The sequence below is a fragment of the Borostomias antarcticus genome, assembly GCF_949987555.1.
Source record: "Borostomias antarcticus genome assembly, chromosome: 6".
NCBI classification, from domain to species: domain Eukaryota; kingdom Metazoa; phylum Chordata; class Actinopteri; order Stomiiformes; family Stomiidae; genus Borostomias; species Borostomias antarcticus.
The window spans coordinates 16115315-16136842 of NC_140239.1; positions in this window are offsets into that span (position 1 = coordinate 16115315).

Consider the following 21528-nt stretch of genomic DNA (forward strand, 5'->3'; position numbering starts at 1 on the left):
TAACCCTCCTCTACTCTCATTAACCCCTCTCTACTCTCATTAACCCTCCTCTACTCTCATTAACCCTAACCCTCCTCTACTCTCATTAACCCTAACCCCTCTCTACTCTCATTAACCCTAACCCCTCTCTACTCTCATTAACCCTAACCCCTCTCTACTCTCATTAACCCCTCTCTACTCTCATTAACCGTAACCCTCCTCTACTCTCATTAACCCTAACCCATCTCTACTCTCATTAACCCCTCTCTACTCTCATTAACCCTAACCCTCCTCTACTCTCATTAACCCCTCTCTACTCTCATTAACCCTCCTCTACTCTCATTAACCCTAACCCTCCTCTACTCTCATTAACCCTAACCCCTCTCTACTCTCATTAACCCTAACCCCTCTCTACTCTCATTAACCCTAACCCCTCTCTACTCTCATTAACCCCTCTCTACTCTCATTAACCGTAACCCTCCTCTACTCTCATTAAACCTAACCCCTCTCTACTCTCATTAACCCTAACTCCTCTCTACTCTCATTAATCCTAACCCTCCTCTACTCTCATTAACCCTAACTCCTCTCTACTCATTAACCCTAACCCCTCTCTACTCTCATTAACCCTAACCCTCCTCTACTCTTATTAACAGTAACCCCTCTCTACTCTCATTAACCCTAACCCTCCTCTACTCTCATTAACCCTAACTCCTCTCTACTCTCATTAACCCTAACCCCTCTCTACTCTCATTAAACCTAACTCCTCTCTACTCTCATTAACCCTAAACCCTCTCTACTCTCATTAACCCTAACCTTCCTCTACTCTCATTAACCCTAACCCCTCTCTACTCTTATTAACCCTAACCCCTCTCTACTCTCATTAACCCTAACCCCTCTCTACTCTCATTAACCCTAACCCCTCTCTACTCTCATTAACCCTAACCCCTCTCTACTCTCATTAACCCTAACTCCTCTCTACTCTCATTAATCTTACACATAGGCCGACGCAATACTTGCACAATACTTTGGATGTTAAATCCATCCATCTATCTATCAAACTAGTGAATTCAACCCAACACCTGCAGCACACCGGCACAAAATGTAAATGGAATGAAGCGGTCATGGCCACAACAGCACCCACTAACGTTAGAAGCACCCCCTCCCCCACAATCCATTAGCCCACCAAAGATTGGTGGGGCTAGGAAACACGTCCATCCAGTTTATTTGAATGTAAAATAATTTGTAGCAGGGTGTTGCAATGGTCTAGTCCAGTTTCGTTGCTGGCGAGTGGCGAGCTAGTGAAGCATGTCAAGCCATAGATGAGTTAGGGCCCATTCATAGTCAATGCAAGCTACGCTAGCGTGAGCTACGCAAGGTGACGACGCGTCCTTGCGTAGCAACGTGTGTCGTGCAGAAATTTGTAACATAACGCGCGTGCAAGTGCTATTTCAATAGGGGCGCTGACGCAAGGCAGCGACCCCCGCGCGAGTGAACCACTTGCTTAGAGCCGTGTTCACAGCCGCATCAGCGTAGCTTGCGTTGACTATGAACCAGGCCTTAGTTGATTTATCAATCAAAATCTCTCTGACAACCTAGCCAGTCAATCAGAAGCTAGAAATCCTAACCTAGAGAGCCCATCAAGAATTCACTATCGTCAAAATAACCCTGCAATGTCAGAAACCAATGTAATTCCAAAATAAGCAATTTATTAGTTTTTATGCATATTTTGCTTATCGAAATAATTATATAATTATTATATAATATAATATGTCTAAAGTAAAAAATCAATCCTATCAGAAAGAAAAATATAGGCCCTATCTTTTCACAATGAAAGTCATTCAGTATTTCAGTAAGCCTATTTCTTGTCAGATGGTGCATGCATGTGTGGACACTGTATTCTGTAAAACTTAAATAATAAAAGTACATTCAACATTCATTGGAGTGGTCCAGTTGGATACGCTAGCCTAATATAAATTAATTGAGGACCTGTATTTTCAGTGTTTGCTTGTAGCGAATGCCACAGAAAGACAGGGAGAAAATCTATTTGTTTCATTGTTAGCGATGATTTGATTGTTCAATGAATTATCATTCAGTCCTCGGTCGGGAAAAGCCTATTAGATAATGACGCACATCCTCTCCGACTCCACTATGCTAACTATCCGAAATAGCACTCTAAATGTCTTGCTTTTGAAACAGTAGGAAAATAAAAGCATCACAATGTAATAGGTTACATTTTAAGAAATGCTATTTTAGCGAAATTGAAAGGAGGCTGTAGGCTATACCAGTAGCGAAAGAAAGACAGAGGTACAGTATATACAGTCTACTGTAGATAGCAAAATACATTGATTACATAGCTTGGTTAGCTTACTGTAGATCTCTAAATACATCTACAGAGACTGGTTTATCTATCTAGCTAACCTACTGCATAGCCTAAATAAACTCATGTCCACAGAATTTTTCCTCTCCACTGAAGTGGAGGGGAGAACGTGAGGCAGGGAATCCCTTCTAGTACAAGACTGTCAAACCTGCCGTTCTGCAAGCTCTGAATGCACAAGATAGTTAATGTCCGGATATAATTGGCAATAATGAGTGAACTTTACTCATGGCGACTATGTCAATTTCGTACGGATCCACACCTCCGATCAAACTGATTTTTTCTTCGTATTGTGATGAAGCCATACTGCGCTCAGCTACACTAGCTGGTGCCTGTCAAAGCTACTTCAGGGGTTTATTCAGGGGAATTTATTGGAGCTCGGGATTTGGTGCCCGGGACAGCGTCACATCCCAGTTGAATGCATTCCTGAAACAAAACGCAAAACCCCCACTTTCGCCCAGTCTTTGTAGTTCTAGGCAAGTTAGGTATTGTTAGCCATTGTTAGAAATACTATGTTATTTTGCGCATATGACTTATAACATACACCACGTCTTGACTCAACGTCAGTTACTGAGATGGATACTGATAGATATGTTTGTAATAATTAATTTACATCCAGATGGAGAAAAGAAAAAAATGTGTTTGAGAACAAGGTAATAAAACATTATTTGTATAGCACCTTTCATACAGATAAATTCAGCTCAAAGTGCTTTACAACAGAGCATTTAAATTAAAGAATGTGAAATTTAATGATGCAATGATCAGGCTTGTCTTAATTCGTAGACTATAGGAGAAATACACTGTGAGCCAAGTCTACTAAATCTGCTTAAAGATGCCACCTGGCGGTGGTGCATCACTAAAATGAAATAACACCCGTCTGAAATCCCACGAGATTTCCAATGGGATTTCCCTGTGAAATACCGTGATGGTGAAATGCTGCGGGATGGATAATTTCTAACTACTCCCAGCTGTACACTGTGTGTGGTTATTTTTGTACATAGTAACATATTCTTGACCACCATGCTTGATAAAGGAAAGACTGGAACTGTTCTGCTGTGAATTTTGCTACTTTATTTGTCTCGTGTTTTATGTCGTGTTTTCTTTTGCATCCTGAGCTCTTGTACTGGGCTATGTTGAACAAACAGTACCTGTATCTCTCAGCATGGTGGAGAAAGAGGAACAAGGAGAGGTATGCTATGTGTTCTATTAGAGGAAACTAAACTAGCGATGTAGCATTGTAATGATTCTTTGGTGCGTCAGGTGTGCTCAGTGTGATGTATCTGTCTGATATAATGACCATGGCTGTCCTGCATGCACAGAGAACCTGCATGTACTCTTACTAACCCTACCCTACCTAACGCTAACCCTACCTAACGCTAACACTACCCAACGCTAACCCTACCCAACTCTAACTCTCCCTTACTCCCCCTTCTTCTCTAGCACTATACCACCACGTGTCTCCTTATTCAGCTGCCAGGCATTTCTGCACACCTGGGTCATACCACCTGAGTCACACACAGCTCTCACATGTAGATGCCAGATTATCCAGGTGCACTTGATTTGTAGGCATCAATCCTGCCATCTCTGAAATATAAAATCAAATGCACCTCAGGTGTTGTAAAGGTATCTTCCGTGTGTATTTGAGCAGTGGGTTTAGCTGCCTCTGTAGCACTGATAAACACAACACTCTTAGCACACATGCAGAAGGATTAGGTGCATTTGTTTTGCATTTCATTTGTTTGCTTGTATTGTTCACTTATAGGTGCAGAGAAAATAAAAATATACATTATGCTGTCTTGATTGTAGAAAATCATTCCTCTGACATCACTATAATGACAGAAATAGAAGTGAATAGAAGTTGAAACTAGCAGTGATTCTGTTACATGTTGTGAAATGTTACACTTGTACCTTATTTCATTGCTAATGGTTAGGGCTAGCTCATTTAGAATAAGAGTCAGAATCAGAATCTGTTTATTGCCTCGTAAGTTTTCAACATACTAGGAATTTGCTTCAGACAATGGTGCATAACATGGAGACAACATTGGATAGGTTGCAGGGACGAAAGGCGACAGTGCAAAGGCAGTATAGCCAAAGAGTATGGAATGCTAAGAGGGGACGCTCCATTGATTCTCTATTTTTTGCTCGATCGCCTTGTTGAGAGGGGTCAGGGAAGAATTTTTACAGCTCACTTATCTGGCCCCTGGGTGATTACTGTTTTTTTTGCTTCCCTCTGGAATATGTAGAGAGTGGGTCGTATGCCCTCCTCCATTGTTCTCTGTAAAGCACATTGTGTTGCCTCTGGGTATGAAATGCGCTATACAAATAAAGCTTTGATTTATTGATTGATTGAATAAAGCGACAGTTATAAAAACACAGGGTGCAAACACACTCAACAATGGCTCGATGAAATAATCACGGGAGCTTTCTTTCTGTCTTGCTATTGTACGACCACTACAACTAAACGAGATATAACCTCGAGTAATCTTACCTTTTTGGCGTTACTTGCGATCCGGACAATAGAACAGTGGTTGATTATGTCCAATTCACGAGAAATCTGCTGAGTTCACCCTTTCGTCGCACATTTGTGTAGCTACGTCATGGATGTATTACTAGAACTGGGTGCGGTGACTACGGCCCTTTCTGAATCCAGTCCCTCCCCACTCGCACTCAGTCACCGAGTGCACTCCGTTTTGTAGTCCCCTCACAGCTGTATGGAATGTAGTTCCCTTGATTAGGGTGTAGAGTATAAAAACCTTAGGGACACACTCCCCTCACTCCAGCGGAAACAGGAAACACAAACCACAACGGTTAAGGTTTCGCTTCAACAGCATGCACTTTGCAGCGGCAGAGGCATCGTTCGTATCTTCCTTGTTACAGCTTATGAGGATTGCTTATATCAGATAGCCTACCTAGGTCCTAAGTGGAAATATCCAAATTACAATATGGCCAAGGCATTCAATTATATTTATACATCATTTTAAGAACTCTTACCTATTAATTTCACCGTTACCCTAATTCATTATTATTATTATTATTAGGACTATTGTCAATCAAATAATTGTCATTTTTCCATCGCAGCTGCCTCAGCTCGATTATTTGTAGGCTAATAGTGTATTCTTTGTTTGTATTTTTGTTTTTATTTGCATTAAAACAAAGCAGGCCTGATTTTATGCTCATTTCATCTTCACTGTTATGAAGCACTTTGGGCTGCAATTCTTGTAAATGGACTGCACTTTTCCACCTTAGCGGCACTCAAAGCGCTTTACAATGGCCTCTCATTCACCCATACATTCACACACCAATGGCGGCAGCTGCCATGCAAGGTGCTAACCTGCTCATTGGGAGCAATTTGGGGTCTTGCTCAAGGACACTTCGACATGTGGACAGTCGGAGCTGGGATTCGAACCGCTGAACGACCCGCTCTACCAACTGAGCTACAGCCGCCCTTTGTGTTGAAAGTTGCTATACAGTTTATTAAAACAAGCCCATAAAAACTGCACAAGCTGGCCGTGAGAACCTGTTTGTCCTCTTGTCATTTTCTGCAAATAATGTCTGACATTCTAAATTTTGGGGAAAAGTAGTATATAGAAAGTGCACTTACTCAAAAACATCTATAAATATATAAAGTAAACCATACATAGTAAACCAGGATGTTGCTGTGATCACATCCTTTCCAGAGCTGTGTTCACCTGTGGTCTGAAGTATAGGCTAGTTTAGATTGCAGACCATACCACTAATATGACAACCAGAGATTGCACATATTTGTCTCCAGATTCTGTATAAAGGATACACAGGGATTGCCACAATTCTCATTTATTGAAAATAAAATAATATTGAAAACTGAAAATTGGGCATCACCGATCACAACTGAAAATTATAAATCCCCATCAATGGACCCCCGTCTTTTTTGGCAGGGGAGGAGGGGTTCAAGTGAGGACGCCCTGGATGTGTCTGGGAGGCATGGTGTATCGGACCTGGATGTGCCTGCGAGGGATGGTTGATCAGACGTGGATGTGCCTGGGAGGGATGGTTGATCAGACGTGGATGTGCCTGGGAGGGGCAGTGGATTGGACCTGGAGGTGCCCAGGAGGGAAGATGGATCTGGACTGGCTTTGATGGTGGGGTTCGACATGCATGAGGCAATGAGGACAGGTGGAGTCAAAGATCGTTTTGACCCCACTGCCTCATGCATGCCATCATAGAAGCTCCAAGTAGCAGGGGTTTCTTCTCCCTGGTCAGTCCCAGAGCCAGTTGGTGGAGCTCTCAGCTCCTAAAACAAACATTGACATGAGATATCTGCAGCATCTAGAAGGCTATATTCATGTTATGTGAAACACATTTACTGTGTACTTCTTTAAATTCACCCATTTCTTAGAGGCCTGTTTTGGACTTGCCTGACCCTCCAGTTTCATTTATTTTATGATGAAGCTGTTAAGAAATATGTCCGGGAAGATGGTTAAAATGTTTTGGTCAGAATGAGTGCTGTGTGACCCCTCCAATCACTCCACATCTTACCAAGTAGGCCTACACATCATTTATCAAGTCCTAGTAATGGGATACAATCACACAATTAATCTTCTTTCAAATAATCTTAAATAAGGTGTTTTTGGTTGTAGGCCTAATCAGTGAAATCTGCCAATGGAACAAGTGAAACTTTGCTTAATGTTTGGAAGAAGATGCATTAATCTAAAGACAAATCACTTGTCCTATATCTCACTGAAATGTTGCTTGTTGGTTGAGTGTCTACATTACGTGTAAAAAATATGTGTTTTGTGGTGAGTGGCAGGCCATTCATGGACTAAACCTATGAAAAAAAAAAAAAATTACTCCCAAGCTTCTTTAGTGCCGTTTCGTTTTTTTGTGGACAACTTTTCATTTTCCATTCTCAGTTTGATCAGCTGTTTAGTCTGAACAACAGTCCTGGTAAATATCCACCAGCCACCACTTTACATTACAATTAATGAACATAATCTAGCGTTTTCTGAACTGGAGAACGGAATTTGAAGAACGGAATTTGATGCGAAATACAATGCAAATGTCGTATAATTTGTGAGGAACTTACATTTGTACGGCGCATTTTCCTTTTCGGACAATAAAAACAGCTGCACATGTGAATCGAGCCTGCATCGGTGCAGACCAAGCCCCCAGGATCAGCTTGGCGCATTGAAGCCACCATGGGCTTTCAGGCCAAGCTCGGTATTGCAAGTCACGTGACGGCATGCGGCCCAAGACCCTTATTTCCCATGGTTTGTGGATTATGATAGATAGGGCTAGAAAAGGAAAACACATTTTCTAGGTATCATTCAGCATCAGAGACCAATCTAGTCAATATAAACTTTTAATTCAATTGTTTTTTTTTGTTTTTGAAGCCACTGTAGTATATTTTTATACTGTACTATACTGTATTACATCAATACATTTGTATTACTCTCATGTAGTAATCATTTTGTTAAGAATAATGAATAAACACTTTAGGTAGAACTGTGTTAACTTAAGTAGTTTAACAGGTGAGCAAAACAGATGTCCTGTCCTAAGTCAGCATTCCTTTGTCTTTGTTTCTGAGTCAGCGTGACCTAAAGTTCACCTCGGATGAAGAAGTCAGTTAGCCTACAGTTGTAATATGATCCTAGGAAGACACAGGAAGGACACAAGCAGCCCCTTTGTCCGGAGGGGGGCCAAAGACCAGCTGACACATTGACCAGTCAGAACATCAGTTGACCGTTTGTGACCATGTTTATATCCCTTGTATGCAAATTTGTTTGTCATGTGAGACCTGGCCTGAAGCCAGGACATATAAACTCGGCCTCTCCCTGTGAACTTTAGTAATGCCGAAGATTCGACCCTGTTAGGCATGCTCAATAAAGTGATGATTCAACGATTTTGGCCTCCTTGAAGTTCGGTTCCACAAGAAGATGATGCATCCAAAATACACTGCACCACCAATACCTGTATCGAGCCCATTTGAAACATGTGCTGTGAACGAGCCTCGGGGATGCTGGGCGCGCATTCATAAGTCCTGCGAACTGGGCGGAAAACACGTCACCATAGGAAGACCCGCCCTACTCTGCCTCTGATTGGATAGGAAGTCATATGTAATGACGTCGGCTAACATTTGCTATGCTTTTAGCAATTAAGCTGCTATGATCATGCTAATCATAGATATGAACGTATGTCTATGATGCAAATGATCATGACATGTGGTTACTTTAGGACATCGTTGGAAAAGATCTAGAGGGTAAGTGGGTCAATGTTGAATAACTTAGCTAACATTATCTAATGTAACATTTCTTTATATTAACGTCAACTATATTGATAGGCTAGGTAGCTATGCTAACGGTAGCTAATGCTAACGGCTTAGGGTTAACTTTAGTTAACGTTAGTTAATGCTAACTTTACGTTCTGAGGTTTCAGATGTATTTCAATTTTAACATAATGTTGAGCATGCTCAATGTGACATTGTTCAGTCTGTAATCTTGTCTGGCGTTATTTAGCTATAGTGGGCTTATGCTTGCTGCTGCTACTATAGCATTTGCCACATTATACATCAAATTAATCAAGCATGGTTATTGTTATTACCTGAAGGCATTATTACCATTGCAAGTAAGCATGCCATGTATATGCAATGCCTGAAAATCTAATTAATAGTGTAATTCTTCCCCATCATAGCTCATTGTACACTGATATAATCATTCTCCTTGCCTTTGCTAATACTCATCTCTTTTATCAAACTTTGTGCTAGGAAAGAAATCTGAGTGTGATTCGGTGCTAGTGCTCATCCAGGCTGTTGTCATCTCCCGCCTGGACTCCTGCAACTCCCTACTTGCTGCCATCCTGCAGCGTTGGCCATCAGACTCCTGGAGAAAGCTGCTGCTGACCAGAGGCCTATACTACGAACGTAGTTCAACACATCCAGTTAAACTTCTCGCTAGCTCGCTCGAGTAAACGAGACAACTGCAATCACGGATAAACGGTACCACGAAGGTGGTTATTGTAATATATTGTTTGAGAATAGCCTATGGTAGGCTTCCATAGCCACAGTCTGATTTGTGTGTATCCACTGCGCATGTGGTGAGTTCAATAAATGATCGACTCCCTGCTAAAGTTGTCTGTCCGTGTCGCTGAACATTACATGGTGTCAGAAGTCTGTAGACTTATAAAAATAGTGAATAATGGCATCTTCAAAGTTTGAACACCCCAAAATCGACTGGGATGCTGCTGATCTGTATCAAGAATTCGACAGATTCCGAAGTCACGTTACGTTCGTCTTTGGTGGTCCACTCTCCGACCTCGAAGCTAAGCAGCAAGCAGGCTGGCTAGGCACGTGGATTGGAGAGCAAGGTAGAGAAATCTACAAGACGTTAAACTGGGCGAACGGTGAGAAAGATGATCGGTCCAAAGTGTTAGAAAAGTTTGCTAACTATATCAGACCAAGGAAAAATAAGAGAATAGCCAGACATCGTTTCAAACAGAGGAAACAGGGACCGAGTGAAAGCTTTGATCGCTTTATTAAGGATTTGAGGCTCATATTGATGGATTGTGAGTATGCTGATTCAGACGACATGCTTATATACGCGATCATCGCGGGAGTCAGAGAGAAGCGAGTGCAGTAACGTCTGCTAGACAGGGGTAAGGAGCTAACGCTAGCAAAAGCAATCGAAATCCCCCAGCAGTTTGAAATGTCGCAAAAGCAGATGAAAATGGTCAGAGAAGAATACTCGCAAGTGCTAGCAATGTCTGCTAAGAAAATACCCAGCACCTACAAAAAAAAGGTTCAACAAGGGACAATCAAAGCCTATTTATCAGAAACAAACATCGGCACCAGACAGTCAAGCAAAAAGTTGCTCAAGTTGTGGAAAAGATCCCCAGCACAAATGGAACCAAGGAAAGTTCCCAGCTAAAGGCTCAGAGTGTTCCTACTGTCACAAGCCCAACCACTGGGTGGCAGTGTGTCGAAACGTGCAGTAAGCTCAGTGAGTCAGCCAGCCAGCTCAGGATTCAGAAGAGGAAATTTTGAACATAAATATAACTCAATCAGATGCGCCTGAAGATGACAAATGGTCAGTAAAAATCGAAGTTCTGTCTCAGGGAGTGCAGTTCAGAATAGATACAGGTGCCAAGTGTAATACACTAACTCTAGACAGTTATCAGTCACTCAGACACACAGGAGAGCTTTAACGCTCTAACAGAGTACTTCGCTCTTACTCTAACCACAAGCTAAGGCCAGTCGCCACAGTTGAGCTACAAGCAAAATACAAGAACAGTGAGACGAGCACAGAGTTTGAGATAGTAGACATAGCTCAGGAGAATGTGCTCAGTGGCACCACAGCTGAGGCCTTAGGCTTAATTATGCGTCTTGACTCACTGCAGAGTGCAACAGAGAAAAGAAAATCAGGTAGTGGTGATGGCGTGCGGACACACAGTCTTCCGGATGGACTCGATGAATATCCAGAACTGTCACGCACCACTGGAACCCTGCCAGGCACGTACACAATCAAGATTGTTCCAGAGGCAAAGGGCGTGGTCCATCCCGTCCGCCGTCAGCCTGCCACACTCAGGGAAAAGATAGTAGAGAAACTACATGAGATTGAACGAGACGGCCAAATAATCAAAGTAGACCAACCTACGGAGTGGGTGAGTTCTATGGTGGCAGCAGTGCGTAATGGCGAAGTGAGAATCTGCATAGATCCAAGTGACTTGAACAAAGTCATCAGGCGGGAACACCACCCTATGCGCACCATAGAAGAAGTTGTCTCCTCAATACCTGGTGCCAAAGTCTTTTCAGTTTTGGATGCCAAGTCTGGATTCCTTCAGATAAAACTAGATGAGGAATCGTCCTTTCTCACAACCTTCAACACTCCTATTGGAAGGTTCAGGTGGCTGAGACCGCCATTTGGCTTGAAACGCTCGCCGGAAATCTTCCAGCGCATCATGGACAACATGCTAGAGGGCATCAGTGGCGCTATCAGCGTTATGGATGATATTCTGGTAGCGGCGCCCACCATGAAGGAGCATGATGAAATCCTCCACAGAGTGGTAGAGAGAGCAACAAGCTACAACCTGAGGCTCAACTTCAGTAAGTGTCATGTTCGCCAGATAGCAGTGCAATATGTGGGACATCTGATCACGGCTGATGGTCTAAAGCCAGACCCTGCGAAGATTGAGGCAGTACAGTGCATGCCGCCACCGACTGACAGAGATGGTGTGCGCCGATTCCTAGGCTTTGTAACTTATCTCTCAAAGTTCATACCTAACCTCAGTGAGGTAGACGCTCCACTGCGCCAACTCCTCAAAAGCGATGTGGAGTTTGCATGGCAGCCAGCACAGCAGCAAGCTTTCGTCAAGCTCAAGGAGCTCTGCACACATCCTCCAGTACTCAGGTACTTTGATCCTGCAGAGCCGGTCGAGATATTCAGTGATGCCAGCAGCTTTGGACTGGGAGCTGTCCTGCTTCAAGATGGGCAGCCTGTGGCATTCTCATCCAGGTCACTGACTGATCCAGAAACGCGCTATGCGCAAATCGAAAAAGTAATGCTCTCCATCGTGCATGCCTGCATCAAGTTTCACAACTTTATTTTTGGAACGCATGTCACAGTCTATAACGACCACAAACCTCTCAAAGACATCCTTGCTGTCCACACCCATGCACATCCAGAGAATGCGTCTCCGTCTACAGTGGTATGACCTGACAGTCAAGTACAGGAGAGGAAAATATATGGAGCTACCGGACACGTTGTCCAGAGCACAGCTCACAGAGAGCTTAGCAGAGATGGATGGCCTAGAGTGTGTCTCCATGCTCAGCTTTGTTTCAGTCAGCGACCAGAAGTAGACTGAACTGCAGGACCGCACAAAAGAGGAGTTCAGCTGTCTCCAACAGACGATTCAACATGGCTGGCCAGACCACAGAAGGGAAGTGCCCATTCCCGTTCAGCCATACTGGGACTCAAGAAGTCAGCTTGCATTGTCTGATGGAATTATCTACAAAGGTCTCCGTATAGTAGTACCCCCCACTATGCGAGAACACATGCTAAGGCTTATACATCAGTCTCATCTAGGAATGGTGAAGAGCAAACAGCGAGCCCGGGAAGTGCTATACTGGCCAGGCATGAGTGCTGAGATAGAAGAAATGGTCAGAAACTGCAGCAAATGTGCTGACTTCCAAAACAAGCTACCCAGGCTGCCACTCAAGCCAACAGAGACTCCAGAGCTACCGTTTCAAGAGGTAGCATCAGACCTGTTTGAGTTTGAAGGTAAACAGTACATCATACTAGTAGATTACTACTCAAAATTCATTGAAGCAGACGAACTGAAAGACCAGCGCAGCCGCACCACGATAGAGGCGCTGAAAGCCCAGTTCAGCAGGCATGGTATTCCCACCACTCTCAGGACCGACAATGGCCCGCAGTTCTCGTCAGAGGAGTTCAAAGACTTCTGTGTAAGTTACGGAATCACACACAAGACATCTTCACCGCACACTCCACACTCAAACGGTGAAGCAGAGCGGGCAGTGCAGACTGTGAAGAAGCTCTGGTGTAAAGCTCCAGACAAACACCTTGCACTGTTGGACTACAGAACGACTCCGCTTGAGTCAGTGGGTCTATCGCCAGCGCAACTGCTTATGGGCAGAAGACCTCGCAACAAGCTGCCTGCCGTGCGTGTGCTACTCACGCCAACAGCCTAGGATCCCATCAGAGTCAAGCGTCTGCTGGACAAGAGTAAGGACATGCAAAAGCAATATGCACTACGACCACAAGAGAGCAGGTAACCCCCGAGTTTCCCTGAAGCCTGGAGATGAAGTCAGAATGCAACCGCATCCTGGCAACCACAAATGGTCCCCAGGAGTTGTAGTCAAGCCACACAGCGCTCCACGATCCTATGTTGTGGACTGTGGAAACAAGGAGTACCGCCGCAACAGTCAACACCTTCGCACCAGCACCCCAGCTGCGAACCAGCCGCGTCACTGGATGTGTGCTGAGCCTTGGACTGAACAGGCAGAACCTCCAGCTGAGAAGCTATCACCTCCAACTCCTCCCAACCTACCTCGCTCACCACCTAAAGAACCGTCGAGCCCCACTAGAGCCCAGCCAGCTGAGCAGTATGCTACAAGGCGGGTGTTGAAGAAGTTTTGATCTTAAGTCAAAAATAAAAGGATTTGCCAAGGTTCGCACAAAAGGTTCAGTCAGATTTATTAAGAAAACAATACGATTGCAAAAGGACCTCAAGTGAGCCAAAGCTCGTCTGGCGGAGCCTTATATGTGCTCAATACAAGGATGTGACACTAGCAGACATTTGGTTGGCTGACCCATCTATACACGTCATAATAAGGTGACGGACATCAAACAGTGGTCGAGGGATGCATAGAAAAGCGCGGTACACTTTGAATATAGACAAAGGAACAAAGGCCTGAGCCAGGACGGGAAGGTTGAGGTGTGAGGCCTTCCTGTCCTGGTGAGGATACAACAACAGGGGTCTCTGTCTTAAAAGAGAAGTGGGGAAGACAGAGGTTCAGGAGGTGTTTGGAATTACAAAAGAAAGAGAGAACAAACGTTTAAAGTGTTTACAATAGCAAGAGGCAGGGGACTGGATCAATAGGTTTTTAAGAACAGAAAGCTATCTGAATAGTCTTGAGGATATTTGTAAATTCTATGACAGGGGTCGAATAGTGAAACCTCCAAATAGACTGAATCTCTAGTTCTTAACTGACTAAGATTGTAGTCAGGGACAGGTGTGGTAAAGTCACCTGATGGAAGTGAAGTGCTAGTAACCTCTCCTTCCAAGTTAGGGTTTGAAGTTACATAGTAAAATGTAAATGTTAATTGTTTATTAAAGTGATTATTATTGTAAGAGCTGCATGATTAAGTTAATTAAGAGCACTTAAAGTAAAAGAAATAAATATAGCTCTGAAGCAGTACTGTTCTAGCACTAAAATGCATTGCCTTAGTCTAAAATGTTTTATTTAGCTGAAGAGGGGAGATGTAATATATTGTTTGAGAATAGCCTATGGGAGGCTTCCGTAGCCAGTCTGATTTGTGTGTATCCACTGCGCATGTGGTGAGTTCAATAAACGATCGACTCCCTGCTAAAGTTGTCTGTCCGTGTCGCTGAACATTACAGTTATCAACTCGTTAACTCGACCCAGCTGATCTAATCTAGCTATGAGCGCGTGCACATATGAAGAGGCGGTGTTTGCCGGTATGGCCAATCGCAAACATGGAGCGATCTAGAGCCGCCTACTTCACACAAGAGGAGCAGACGCTCATCATTCAGAAATACGAAGATTACAAACATATTATTCTGGCCAAGAGTAACACGGTTGCTGCAACTAAAGCGAGGAAGGAAAGCTGGCAAAAAATTGCTGACTGTTTGAATGCGTAAGTTAATAGGCTTATCAATATTAAATTTCATTAATATAGCTGTTTGGTCAATAGCCATATAACTTGCTACATGCCCCATGATGAACGCACTATGCTGGCCTAGATGTGACGTTTGCATCCCTTAACATGAATGAGTTGCATAGATGTGATGTTAGGACTATTCTTATATATACCTTCAGTGCAAACCCTGGCAATGGAAAATTCATGGGAGCAAGTGAAGAACAAACATAAAAACATAATCCAAACCGGTAAGTAGCCTAGGCATAGGCCTACTTGAATTTCTCCAATAAACAGCCTACATGGTTGTAGTGTTTAATAGGGGTGAGTTCGTGTACAAACATTTCTAAACGTTTAGAGTGGGGCTTATTTTGCGTGTAAACGTGTACACTGTTTCACCGCTGGGTGGGGCTATTGCATTATACACAACCGCAAGGACTATACTAACGCTTACTTGCACTTGAACTGATGTGTGCTGTGTGGCCATCGGTCAGACAGCACTACAGCGCACAGCGCAATGTGGAGGTTAGGCCTACAGTTAACGACAGACAACTTCTCCCTTCTCAACTCCTTTATTGATTGCCAACAATTAACTATTACTGGCATTTTAAATAATATATTGTATGTAAACATTTTAATTAAAACATTGGCAAGTGTAAGATGAACGCAAAACGGAGAGGCAGGGATTTCTTTCCTTCTGCTTTCTTCTCTCTTTTTAACTTCTTTAGGGCTGCTGGTTTCCATCAAATATCTATTAGGCCTAGTAACATTTTAAATTATATAGGCCTACTGTATGTAAAACATAGGCAAGTTTAAGATGAAACAGACGAGCTGATTTCTTTCCTTCTGCTTTCGACGGCGCTTTATGGTATCACATTAGGCACACCAGTCTTGCTTTGCAGCTGTAAAACAGAATAATACAAATCTAAGCTTATCTTTTAAATCGCCCATTTAATATTTTAGATTTATGCTTTTGTGAGTTATGACGTCCAAAATAAAGCACTGATTTTGAATAGAATAGCCTACATGCCCAATCTAAAAAAAAAAGTATTATTAGCCTACCTTTCCATTTTTCTGTGCAGAAATATCAGGCTATTTGCTATGTCGTCTCACTGTCACAGGCTGTGGCACATCCGTAGTGTTTTTGCAGCTGTAAAACAGAATAATATAAGTCTAAGCTTATCTATAAACTTGCAGAGCCCGAGAATAACATACGCATTTATGACGTGTAAAAGAAAGCACTGCTCTAAAACAAAGTAGGCCTAGGCCTAATAGAATAGCCTGGCCTATGCGCTCAGAAGTAAATCAGCTGTAGGCCTAACTCTAATCATCAATAAAGCAACCAATTTTGGTTGGTTTCAGAAATTCGCTATATTTTATTTTTCATGGTCGAGGGTTAATAATAATACTAATGATAATAATAAGCCTAAGAATAATAACGAAATTATAATAACAACAATAATAATAACAATAAATTAGCCTACCTTCGTAGGTTTTTGTTCAGAAATATCAGCTTATTAACATTCTCTGGGAGAAGCCGGGACCATTGTGCTGTCACCAGTTGGCCTGCTGCGGAGAAGACTCGTTCTGAGGGGACTGATGTGGCTGGTATGCACAGAAAACGTCTGGCCAGACGTGACATGATGGGATATTCGGCCTCATTTTTCCTCCACCATTCAAGGGGGTCTGCATCAAGAGGAAGGGGAGATTGGGACAGATAGCTCTGTAGTTCAGATTCATTGCTTGCCTCCTCCGTGTATGACTCGCCCAGTAGAAAGGACATGGCATCGGTTGGTTCGGTTCTCGGTGTCTTTGCCACTGGCTCTCCTTCTCGTTGTCCTGCCTGGCCCTTCTCCTTCTCCTCTTCAAAAAGTCCCTCCATGTGGTCCTTTGCGGCAGCTTGCATGTCGCTACACAGAAATTTCAGTTTCTTGTGTCGTGGGTCGAGCAAGGCAGCCATAATTCCAGCTCGTGATGCGGTTTCTGTGTCCCACGGGAGGAACCTCTTGCCCAGCGACTCGCGCACCGTGTTGATAAAGAGTGTGACCGTCTTGCTGGCATTCTTCGCCGGCTGTAGATGCGTATTCATCAGGCCGCACACCATGGGAAAAAAGTGAGACGTACTCCTCCCCGCTGGCTACTGTCGTGGCCACCTCCAGTGGCTTCAGGACTGGAACCATGTCCTTCATGATTTTCCAGTACTCCTCCTTCAACTCCAAGTTGCATGCATCCCCGGGATTGCTAACAGAATTGTCGGAGAGCACAGAAGTGATCGCCCACCGTTGGGCGAGCAGCCGGGAAAACATGTGATATGTCGAATTCCAGCGTGTCCTGCATTGCTGTATGAGTGTGTGGTTTGGGAGCCCCATTTGCTCCTGTTTCTTGTGGAGAGCGACTGTGGCTGTTGTACTGTGGTGGAAATGTGCAACAAGCCTGCTGCACGCACCGACGATTCTCTCCAGGATTGGCACGGCCTTGAACCCATCGTTTATAGCCAGTTGCAGGGTGTGCGCAAAGCAACACACTGACTCCCAAGGACAGGACTGCATGGCTTTGACCATGTTTGATGCGTTGTCGTGGACACACGCAACTAAACGGCCGCTCTCTGTCAGCCATCCTGTCACAACTGACCTCAACTCCTTTTGGATGTTGTCCGCTGTGTGCCTCTCCTCCATGCAGAGGGTGACCAATACGCGCGACTGCATTTTCCAGTCCTGGTCTAAGTAGTGACATGTCACTGTCAAGTAAGAGGCCGTGCTCTCTTAGCTGTCTGTTGTTATCGCTGTGTAAAGCACTTCAGCGAGCTGGCGCTTAACAGCACTGGAACAATCTTCGTACATTTTCCTCACGTGAGCGCTCACGGTCTTCCTGGTGGGCATGGTGTATTCGGGTTCTGTAAAGGCCATTAGCTCCCTAAACCCGCTGTCCTCCACCATCGACACAGGTTGCATGTCAAGAGAAACCATCTGTGCAATCAAGTCTAGTAGCTTGTCACTCCGAGACTTGTCGCATTTCTTCTTTTTCTCCGTGTACGCGGTAATTCTCTGCTGTGAGCTGGTTCCGGCTTCGTCTCGGTGGTCTAGCTTGTTTGGGTGTTTCCACCTAAGATGATTTACCATCGACCCTGTGCTGTTTTTGTACACTAATTGTGTGTCACAAAGTGTGCATTTAACTTTGTCTCCTGACTCCCCAACCTTTTCAAAAAACGTCCATGCGAAGCTCCTCTGACTAGCACTAGCAGCGCATTGCGAGTTGCTGCCGCTGGTCGCCATTGCGTTGACTAACGTGGAGTGCATGCGCCAGCTGACATCAAATATTATATTTAGACTAAATAAATGAAGGAATTAAATTAAACGAATACACAGTAAAATGACAGCATATATCACCACAGTCAACAATTAGTATCACCCCACCCCTGAAATTAAAAAAACGTAAAAAATTAAAACGTTTTTCGTGTAGTGATTTTTTAATAACGTTTATGATCTCAAAAACGTGTACAAGTATAAACGTGTACACGGACTCACCCCTAGTGTTTAATACAAAAATTAGTTGACAGATATAAATGATCCCTTCTGCCGAAAATCGGTATCTTTCATATAAATAGTCATCAGAAAACTCAAATGGGTTTTGTCGGTCCTTAAATAGCCTACTCTCGCTATTGGAGGATGCTTGACTCATACAAACTACTTTAACTCAATTTCAATAAACAACTCCAAAATATGGCAGACAGAAGAGCTGAGCAGACTAGGTAGATGACTGGATGATCTTACAGAGAACCAAGGGAAATTGACTGGTATTAATGCTAAGAGTAATGAGGGATGAGGTGCAGCTGGGCAGAGCCGGAGACAGGTGGCAGGTGATGCAGGAGATGGGAAGGTGAGTAGGCAACAACCAAGCATGAACTGGAACTGGACCACTGGCTGGCTCCCCTTGACTGTCCAACCCATCCATCAGCGCCAGCAGAGTGGACACGATAGAGCCAGAGAGAGAGAGAGACAAATGCAACGCAAGGTTAGTTTAGTTTCAATCGCCCATGTGCAACATCAATCAAGTACGCAGCCAAGCTGAAGAACCGAGTTACACCGGAGGCGGAGGCTCCGTGACAGACAAGCCTCACCTGTGTATCTGGTTCTGTCTGCTGGAGCGTACTGGGGCCAGCCGGTCTATCTTGTGGAAGAAGATGAAGGAGGGTCTCATTAGGTTGACCTGGGGAGAGACCAACAAACAGCCATCACAAGCTCTCCGTCAACACTGAGGATGATGGTCGGGTGTCCTGTCCAATAATTATACCCCCCTCCCCGAACCGCCACAGTTGCCCCATTGGCTAACCTGGTCAAAGAGAAGGCAGAGCTGATTATGTGTTCTGATTCACCAACCCACTTGCAGTCGGCAGTCAGCTTCTTTCCTTATAGACACCTTTGTCAGTCGACAGTTCATTCCACCACTGTGAGGCCAGGGCAGAAAAAAGCCATGGCCACGCCAATCTGCCGTAGGGGGGCTTGGAGCAACTGGGGAACCAATCACCTTAAGGCAGCAGAGTTTGACCACAGCCTGGAGGTAGGAGGGAGCTGTTCATTTGCCCTGTAGGCTTGCACCACAGTCCTAAACTGGATGGGACAGCGCAGGGAGCCAGTGCTGAGAACAGAGTAGGGAAGTTGTGTGGAAGAGCATGGGGCTGTTGAACACCAAGTCAGCAGCAGCTTTCTCCAGGAGTCTGATGGCCAACGCTGCAGGATGGCAGCAAGTAGGGAGTTGCAGGAGTCCAGGCGGGAGATGACAACAGCCTGGATGAGCACTAGCGCTGAATCACACTCAGATTTCTTTCCTAGCACAAAGTTTGATAAAAGAGATGAGTATTAGCAAAGGCAAGGAGAATGATTATATCAGTGTACAATGAGCTATGATGGGGAAGAATTACACTATTAATTAGATTTTCAGGCATGGCATATACATGGCATGCTTACTTGCAATGGTAATAATGCCTTCAGGTAATAACAATAACCATGCTTGATTAATTTGATGTATAATGTGGCAAATGCTATAGTAGCAGCAGCAAGCATCAGCCCACTATAGCTAAATAACGCATATATTAACGCGTATATTAGCATGTCGTCTGAATCGGCATACTCACAATCCATCAATATGAGCCTCAAATCCTTTACAAAGCGATCAAAGCTTTCACTCGGTCCCTGTTTCCTCTGTTTGAAACGATGTCTGGCTATTCTCTTATTTTTCCTTGGTCTGATATAGTTAGCAAACTTTTCTAACACTTTGGACGGATCATCTTTCTCACCGTTCGCCCAGTTTAACGTCTTGTAGATTTCTCTACCTTGCTCTCCAATCCACGTGCCTAGCCAGCCTGCTTGCTGCTTAGCTTCGAGGTCGGAGAGTGGACCACCAAAGACGAACGTAACGTGACTTCAGAATCTGTCGAATTCTTGATACAGATCAGCAGCATCCCAGTCGATTTTGGGGTGTTCAAACTTTGAAGATGCCATTATTCACTATTTTCATAAGTCTACAGACTTCTGACACCATGTAATGTTCAGCGACACGGACAGACAACTTTAGCAGAGAGTCGATCATTTATTGAACTCACCACATGCGCAGTGGATACACACATCAGACTGTGGCTACAGAAGCCTACCATAGGCTATTCTCAAACAATATATTACAATAACCACCTTCGTGGTACCGTTTATCCGTGATTGCGGTTGTCTCGTTTACTCGAGCGAGCTAGCGAGAAGTTTAACTGGATGTGTTGAACTACGTTCATAGTACAGGCCTCTGGTCAGCAGCAGCTTTCTCCAGGAGTCTGATGGCCAACGCTGCAGGATGGCAGCAAGTAGGGAGTTGCAGGAGTCCAGGCGGGAGATGACAACAGCCTGGATGAGCACTAGCGCCGAATCACACTCAGATTTCTTTCCTAGCACAAAGTTTGATAAAAGAGATGAGTATTAGCAAAGGCAAGGAGAATGATTATATCAGTGTACAATGAGCTATGATGGGGAAGAATTACACTATTAATTAGATTTTCAGGCATGGCATATACATGGCATGCTTACTTGCAATGGTAATAATGCCTTCAGGTAATAACAATAACCATGCTTGATTAATTTGATGTATAATGTGGCAAATGCTATAGTAGCAGCAGCAAGCATCAGCCCACTATAGCTAAATAACGCCAGACAAGATTACAGACTGAACAATGTCACATTGAGCATGCTCAACATTATGTTAAAATAGAAATACATCTGAAACCTCCGAACGTAAAGTTAGCATTAACTAACGTTAACTAAAGTTAACCCTAAGCCGTTAGCATAGCTACCTAGCCTATCAATATAGTTGACGTTAATATAAAGAAATGTAACATTAGATAATGTTAGCTAAGTTATTCAACATTGACCCACTTACCCTCTAGATCTTTTCCAACGATGTCCTAAAGTAACCACATGTCATGATCATTTTGCATCATAGACATAGTTCATATCTATGATTAGCATGATCATAGCAGCTTCATTGCTAAAAGCATAGCAAATGTTAGCCGACGTCATTACATATGTGACCGCCGCTGGTAATTTGGTCCTCAACTAGGCATTTTCATTTTTCAGTTTTTTACAGATTATGAAAGTGCAGATTGTAAGCTTTCAAATGAGGTCTCATACATTGAAATCTGAACATATTTGAAGAAGATATGCTTATTTGAATGCTAGTACTGCCAAATCAACTTAGCTGAGAAATCTCCCTCCAAAGTTCTCCAACATTTTCACACCTCTGACTGCCAGGTAATGGGCGTGAACAATAGCC